Genomic DNA, 8,887 nt, shown 5'->3' with positions numbered 1-8,887 from the left:
AGTGGCGCTGGGTAATAATGGTACATGTCATTCTTACCAAAATCATTGCAAGAAACAGGATTGAAAATGAAAGTGATCTGACACTTTGGTGCTTATCTGTTTTCATTCTCTAATGTACAGCCATGCCATGGCTACAGGCGTGTTAGTGGTGTAACATGATGGTCATCAGTTTTTCTTTAAAGGCTATGTACACCTTTCCATTATTTTATATCTGTATTATATATTAAAATTCCTTCTTGTTAAAAAGTTTTCTCTTTGCCGGCTTACATCTTAAAGGGGTTGTCTGAGATTTAAAAAAAAAAGGATATGTGGCTGGGAGAGGTCGGCGAGGGACAACGGGAGGAATCGCAGATGTGAATAAATGTTAAGGAGCCCTCTCCCGGCCACATATCATTTTTTTTTTAGGTCTTGGACAACAACTTTAATGCATTATGATGAGTTGTAGAATGCTGTTCAGTAGCAAAGCCATCAAACCTCCTATCCTACAGGTATGTGTCCAACCACTCTCTCTCATTTTAGTCATCATGGGATTACAGTTGGTGAGCATGAAAAGAGCTTGGTAAGCAGAGAAATACCGTATATACTCGAGTATAAGCTGACCCGAGTACAAGCCGAGACCCCTAATTTTACCACCAAAAACTGGGAAAACCTATTGACTCGAGTATAAGCCGAGGGTGGGTAATGCATTGGTCACAGACAGCCCCCAGTATATAGCCAACCAGCCCCCTATAGTATACTGCCAGCCCAGCTTGCCCCCAGTAGTATACAGCCTGCCCCCAGTAGTATACAGCCAGTCCCCAGTAGTATACAGCCAGTCCCCAGTAGTATACAGCTTGCCCCCAGTAGAATACAGCCAGCCCTGTGTAGTATACAGCCCAGCCCAGCATTAAAAAAAAAATAAACTTATATACTCACCCTCCGGTGGCCCCGATGTGCAGCGCTGCTCCCTCGATGTCCGCGAGCAATGCGGCACATCGGGGCCACCGGAGGGTGAGTATATAAGTTTATTATTTTTTAAGTATTTTTTATTTTTATATTTTTGTGCTGAAAAACTCGGCTTATACACGAGTATATATGGTAATTAAGATGGTTGTAAAATATTAGAAACATTGGCTGTCTTTTTTTCACAACCTATGGACTGGTTTGCCACTTCAAATCTTATATAGAACTAACTATAAGTATAGAAGAGGAAAGAGAAGAGCTGTCAGACATTAGGTCTATGGCACAGCATTTTCTAAACGGTTTTGTAATGCATTTACGTGCTAGCTGCTAAAGCCAAAGAAAAAGTTTGAGTTTCACTCAATTTATTTTTTCAACCACAAAACACATAGGGGAATATTTATCAGAAGTGTCTGAGGTAAAACTCTTCTAGTCGCTTATGGCAACCAATCAGAGCTCAGCTTTCATTTTTTCCACAGCTGTTTGTAAAATTAAATCTGAGCTCTGATTGGTTACTGTGGGGAACTAGAACAATTCTGCTTTCATATACAGGCAGTCCCCAGGTTACGTACAAGATGGGTTCTGTAGGTTTGTTCTTAAGTTGAATTTGTATGTAAGTCGGAACTGTATATTTTTTATAATTGTAACCCCAGCCAAATTTTTTTGGTCTCTGTGAAAATTGGATTTTAAAAATGTTGGATTGTCATAAGAAACAGGATTAACACTAAAGCTTCATTGCAGACACCTGTGATAACTGTTACAGCTGTTTATTGTAGCCTAAGGCTAAAGTACAGTAAATTACCAACATCCAGAGGTCCGTTTGTAACTAGGGGTCGTCTGTAAATCAGATGTTCTTAAGTAGGGGACCACCTGTACTTCTGATAAATCTCCCCTATATACAGTTTTAATATAATAATAATATAAGATTACGCATAGCTGTACATAGCCCTTAAAGAGAACATGTATGTAAATAGATGTATTTTCGTAACCATTCTGGATTCTCTTTTTTCCTAGAACACTGGTTTGGTTTCTTATGTTATTCCTCTCAGAAATGTATGAATAAAAAAAGTTTAAAAAAAATCTTACCATTCCTATTCTCTTTATGTGAAATTTGCCTACACAGCCTGACATAATTGCACATATTGACATGTCAGATTATGGCTTACAATTAAGAGAGTTTGGGGTCAGTTCACACAGAGGATATAACTACAGGATTTCCTTCATGAAAGTTTGGGGCAAAATTTCTCTCCCATTGAAGTGACCAGTCGATCCTGAGAAAAAAAAACAACATGCCTTTTATTTTAGCTGGAATTTGGTAGGATGTTGCTTGGAATAAAGGTCCAAATAAGTACTAAAATGGCCCCTTAAACCAGATTTTCTGGCAGATCCCAGGTCAAATATCACTATGTGAACTGACCCATAAAAAAACTCCTTATTATTTGCTTCTTAGTGCCTACACAAACCATATAGGATTATAAGGTAATGGATGTAGGTCCGGGTGTTCTTTATAGAAATAATCCAATGGTCCAGCCAGATTCCAAAGCAACTTCAGTTTTTATTTAGTCAAATTCTCACATCCACAGTGTAATTCCATGTCTCCACCAATGCGCTGAGCCATTCTTAGTCATGGTCTGTCTGCTTGCAACTTTATACACCTTTTGATTGATCCACCTGTATTAGAATAGGCGTGGATCAAGGTGCAGGGAATTTGCATGCACATGTCGCTCCCATGATAAGGTCATGAGATGAAGAGTCAGGCTTGTGATTGCGGCTAGCGACACGTGATTCACGGGAGTGACACATTCGACGCCTTTGTTTCCATGTTAACTGGAAGCATCAGAAGTTTTCTCCTTTTCACATATGTATTTTTTTAGCACATGTATTGAATTGCACTTTTGTATTCTGCTGGACTACACTCGTGCATGCACATTCCCTGCACCTTGATCCACGTCTATTCTAACCCAGGTGGATCAATCAAAAGGTGTATAAAGTTGCAAACACGACTGGGTTCAAACAGACCATGACTAGAATGGCTTAGCGCATTGGTGGAGACATGGAATTACACTGTGGATGTGAGAATTTGCCTTAATAAAAACTGAAGTTGCTTTGGAATCTGGCTGGACCATTGGATTATTTCTATGTTTCATTTGCCTTTACAAACAAGGTGGGTGCCGTGCCGTTTCCATTCAGAAAGATGCTGGATCTAAGCTTGAATTTATATTCCTTTCTGGGTGTTTTCAGCCTGCAGTCCATAGAAATCACACACCACACATTCTGAAAACGGTACAGAAAAGGACATACAATGGGGAGGAGATTTTCACAATCATAAATGCGTTTCGACCTACATGCTTGCAGTCTGAGAAACACATGCTTTGCATTGTTTACCATTGCTCGTTGTCAATCTCGAGGTCTAAACCCATCTGCTGTGAAAATCTTTAAAGTGTGCAAAGCCTAAAAGTTAATAGGTCTTTCTTTATACATGTCCTGCCTAGTCCTTATATTTGTAATTCATGACAGAATGCAGATTTAAAGAACCCTTTTGATTCCATTAAACTACCAGCCACCTCAGGTATGAAATGTCCTTTCTAGAAATTAATTTTTTATGTAAAATCTCACCTGTTTGAGAAAAATTGTAAAATTTCCTCCAAAGTCAGGTGAAAATGAGAAGAGTCATATTTGCCTGAGATGAGTCATGTTTAGAGTCTCCAGACGCCTGTATCTAGGGTTCTAGATACATGTTTTTGGTGTCATATTAAACATAAGAATCTAATTTTTCAGATTTTGAGCTACAGAACTGGAGATAAAGCCAAAAAGGTGAGAACTAGATTTTTACCAATAGCTCACAACAGTTCCAACTATGTCTTTAACTGCCTGTATCTCCAATTCTGCAGCTCAAAGAACCACAAGCCTCATTGAATCTGAAAGATGACATTCTTAAAGGTTCTTAAAGTAACCATGTCATGTTACAGAAAATGGCTACTTCAGCCTCAAAACTGCACAGCCATTTCAATCAGTTCTGCAACTGAAAACTGCTGTTTCCTGGCATCAATAATGAATAATCCCTTCTTCCTTTTGGGCTTTTTTCGTTCACATCATTGCTGACCAATGTGGTCACATCTTTAGAAAGGTAAGTGTAAAACCATGGCGCGACATGATATGTTTGTGCAGAAGTGATTTTATTTGCATTGTGAATATTTAAATGGGGAATATTGTGCTATGAGATGGGCTTAAAGGGAACCTGTCACCACATTTTCACAAATACAGTTAGTGACAGGTTCCCATAGAGCTCTATTAGTTAACTGACAACCTGACAGTATATTACATGGCATCAGAGGGGGCAAGTCCTGCTTGGCTGGCCCCATCTATTCCTCCCCATGCATCTTCTCAGTATTCAACACTTAATGTCATGTGACCAGGGCAATGTCATCTGAGGTCCTTTACACAGTTGCATTTGCAACTGCCCCATGTATGTATATGATCACATGAAATCACAGTATGTCTCCAAGGACTTCTTCACCTCCCCATGTCTCCATATTTGGCATATACAGTACTTTGTCTCTAGTAACCTGTCCGCTGATAATAACAGCTATCTGTGACATGTTCCCTTTAAACAGTAGCTCATTGCTCCCTACTCTGCCACAGCTTTTCATCGTATCGGCTACCGGAAGACACACATACAGTATAAAGAAAGAGGAGACATTCTGATTATCATTGTAGGTTCTCTCCAGGGTCTCTCTTACCTGAAGGAAGAGTCACATGCCTTGAGCACACCTCCTCACTCCTGTTGAAGTTCCAGTCACTTTAAAATATTGTTGAACACGCACATCCTCGGCTGCCTGGGACTAGGGGAGACCTTGTGCTTGGATGATGGCCTAGCTGCCCATAGGAAGGGCACCACCTCTGGCACCCATGCCATAGGTTCCCCACCACTGCCTTAGTAGTATGTGTGATGAACACACAGGTATGAGGGAGATTCACAGGCAGATATAGTCCTGTTTATCAAGCCATCCATATCCCTCACCTCCCCCCCAGCCTCAGCTTAATTGGCCTAATTGAGCATGGTTGTTTACGATCACTCCAGGAGGGTTATATTCAAAAACCAAAATTTTCTCTCAAGATTTGAGCTGATTTTCCCTCCAATTTTCAAACAGCCAAAGAGCTATAAACTCATAAAACCAATAGGTTGAATAGGGACAGTTATGGTCCATCACAGTCACAAGGCAACTACTTTTTTGGATTGTTATCTTCAGGAGATTACATTGGTCGAATTCCTGGGGCTCTAGCACCCTTGGATCCAGAGATATCAATATCTCTGGATAGGACCATACCAAATAGGTCAGGTTTGGTATCAATGCGATCCAGGGATTCACCCGTATCCAATGATACCAGAACCATGACCCTATGCCTCCCCTTGAGAAGCTATGATTTCTCCAGGGTTCTGGGCCGCATTGTGTTTTGTCTGGGAACCATTTTAACATCAAGAGCAGAGAAAGATCTTAAGGTGTGGACTATAAGATTCCATTAGGCCCAACACATGGTAACTTATTTACTGAACTGCTGATACGTGTAGTGTTATCTTGTATTTTGTACTCCGTGTAACTGTTTATATCTCTACTGTATATATTGTTTTGTCTAGTGTGCCCTTAAGGCAATTAAATAAAAAATCAAATCTGTGTTGCTCTTTTATCTCGATTCACTATTTTCACGTCCGGGTTTCTCGCTTCTATACATGTTACCAGGTTGGTTCCTCACCCTATATTATCCTATTACAGACCGGGCTTATATTAAAGGAGAACTGGTGGCAGCTTCTCAGGGTTGATAACATTCTGTTTCGCTGAGGCTAGTGAGAGAGATCTTATAGCCATTCAGGGCTGTGATTTATTGTTGTACCATATCTGGAAGTTGTGTGGACAACTTTAAATAACTTCCTGCGCCTCTCAGAACCCATGCGTTCTGGGAGTGTCTATAAAAGGATTACTAAGTGACCTTGCATATCCTTCAGGGTTCTGAAACGTCACGGTTTCCTTCACAGTAGGGTAGTAAAGATGTTCAGGGTAAGTCCTAAATTCACATGTGCAAGAGAATCATGTGGTAGGTTATGTGCCACAAACCGGCCACCTTCAGTTTGTTTCTACATGTTATGTGTTCTGAAATGGATTTTAAATTCACACAGCTAAAAATATGTTCTATAAAAACTACAATCCAGATTCCCATTACAGTGAAAGTGAGACAGATCTCGACTTGGAATATGCATGAAAAAAACGGATTTGCTTAATAAACCTTTTTGCCATATATAATAACCTACAATTTCTGTGCTGTCTAAGATAGCAGTAGAATTTTATATACAGTATATATGTATGTAAAAAAGGATGATATTCATATTTGGCAAAGAACATTTTTAACTTTTTGTAAAAGTAAACTACAAATTTACTTACGTTTTTAGTTATTTACTATGATTTGACTATGAAACTCATAAGCTGGACTTATTCTTTGCCATGGCTTACATCAACCTACAGTTATCTGTCCTAAATGTCCTTTCTCTTCTTTATAGGCAAAGTGTGAGATAGGAAATGTGTCTGTCTATAAACAAGTTTCCCCTGAAGCTGCTGGAAACAAAAGGAGAACTTGTCAGATAATTTATGCAGTGTAAGTCGTGATTAATTCCTATGGTGGAAAACATTGAGCTCCTTTTTGATTTACAGATACAGTAAATATGCCATAAAAATTCATACAGATTGTAAGTATGGGTCATCAATCCCCTCAGTGCTTTAATTAGCTAAGGGTTGTGCCATTCATTCCGCAGGCGAGCAGAACACTCCGTGCTGATGGCCCGATGACAAAGACCACAGTAACACCATAAAGAAAAGAGAAAAGATCCCATTGTCAAACACAATAGACTTGTACTGCGAAACCACTTATAGATCCTTCACTGGTGATTTATCCGGAGGACTAGAGGACCGCTAGGGATGTCAGGCCTGTGTAACCTACATAAATCCTGTATTTACATAGACGTGAATATTGTATAGAGTATAAAGAACATGACAACACTCGTCAACGCTCCCCTTTATCTTATTAGATTTTGTGTCATTAGAAACTAAAACTTTTAGAACTATTAAGGGAGTGAAGGGCATGTGTCCAGATTATGCACTAGAACAGAAATCTACGCCGGCATGTGCAATTTATCCCAATTTCCTGGTGTAAATTATAATATATTTGTTGGGCTGAGGTTATTCTGTCCACTTTTTACTTAAAAAACGGGCCTTGGTAATATTAACACTAATAATGGACATCCGCTTACAGAGTTTGTGTAATTTGGGATTGTGGAGGGCGACAGGGGTAGCACTTCTGCCTTGCAGCGCTGGGGTCCTGGGTTCAAATCCCACCCAGGTCAACATCTGCAAAGAGTTTGTATGTTCTCTCCGTGTTTGCGTGGGGTCCTCCGGGTCCTCCAGTTTCCTCCCACACTCCAAAACATACTGGTAGGTTGATTAGATTGTAAACACCATTGGGGTCACGGACCGATTTGGCAAGCTCTGTGTAGCGCTGCATAATCTGTGTGTGCAATATAATTAAACAAATTATTATTGTGTGGTACATATGAGCACTTCTGTTGTAGAAAGTACATACAGTGGTTTAGCCCCGCTGTTTCCCCGAAAGTTAACCTCACGGCGGTGCAAAATTAACGGCACCCAATTACATGGTCTAAAGAAGTGTTCACATGGGGTGCAACAGCTGCAGGTTAATTGCAGTGGTTAGAGGGGTTGTCCAACTAAAAATTGCAATGATGAGCCTAATGTCATCAGGTATTTTGGGCCTCATACAAGCTAATTTGTTGGGACCCCTCATCCAAAGCTCACATTACAGTTTCCCATCCTATACTTTATCAGATAAAAAAATATTAGGCCAAAATATTTTAACAGACCCTAAAAATATGATGCGTCTATTAGGTTACCCAAGCCGGTCTGCTGCGCTATTTTTTTCTGGTATCTTTGGGTAGATTTTCTTCACATGTTTCAAAAAGGACACCCAATTCAGATGATAACATATTGTGGTCACACTTATCAAAATATCAAGCCGCTATGTAAGCACAGGCAGTTAACCTGTTCAATATTACAGTAATAATGTAGTGGATGAGATTGTAGCAAACCTAAGGCACAGGCAACCTACATGCACACGCACCCTGTGTAGCCTGACCTTATACAGTCGATGAAACTGGAACAGACCTACACATCACTTACTGTTTAAATCAGTCACTTCTTTTCTGTTATGCTGCCTTCTTTTCTGTTATGATACCTCTCCAACTCCCTGTAGAACATTTCCACACTGCACCTCTAAAAGTACCACAGTCACTTAAAGTATAGTTTCCCCTCAATATCAACTATCTCCCTCACTATGCTTCTAAATAATACAGGCAGTCCCCGGGTTACATACAAGCCATAGGTTTGTTCTTAAGTTGAATTTGTATGTAAGTCGAAACGGTATATTTTATAATTGTAAATCCGCCACAGTGGCGATTGGAGTTTCACAATTTTTTGCTGTAATGGGAACAAGGATTATCAATAAAGCTTCATTACAGACATGTTACAGCTGATTATTGCAGTCTGGGACTAAAGTAGTGTATCCATAGGTCACCAGAGGTCACAGTGGGCAGAGGGGTCAGTCTTTAACTAGGGGTCATCTGTAAATTGGGTGTCTTTAAGTAGGGGAGCTCCTGTATATAATCCTCAAAAATACTCAAAATATTTGCCAACATATTATTTTTTGTAAAACAACTCCTATAACTCATGTCTAGTCGCACTAGAGTGAAAAGATTTAACAAAATCTTGTGCACGTACTATGCAATATTTTTTTCTATTGTGTATGGGAGGATGTAGTGAGCATTTTTCTAATACACTTTATTGTCAAATTTTACTTTGTTTGTAAAAGAAAATCAAGCTCCCTCCCATAA

General features: G+C 39.7%; 1 long non-coding RNA gene across 1 annotated transcript; it reads left to right on the top strand.

The window, feature by feature from the left end:
• Window positions 1-6,395: 6,395 nt before the first annotated feature.
• Window positions 6,396-6,943, top strand: LOC140116490 (uncharacterized). The gene is made up of 2 exons (XR_011852775.1): window positions 6,396-6,585; window positions 6,743-6,943. It is a non-coding gene; the product is annotated as an uncharacterized lncRNA (long non-coding RNA).
• Window positions 6,944-8,887: the final 1,944 nt, after the last annotated feature.

The sequence above is a fragment of the Engystomops pustulosus genome, chromosome 2 (genome assembly GCF_040894005.1).
Source record: "Engystomops pustulosus chromosome 2, aEngPut4.maternal, whole genome shotgun sequence".
NCBI lineage: Eukaryota > Metazoa > Chordata > Amphibia > Anura > Leptodactylidae > Engystomops > Engystomops pustulosus.
Note: the sequence above shows the minus strand (reverse complement) of the source record. Positions and strands in the feature narration are given on the sequence as shown.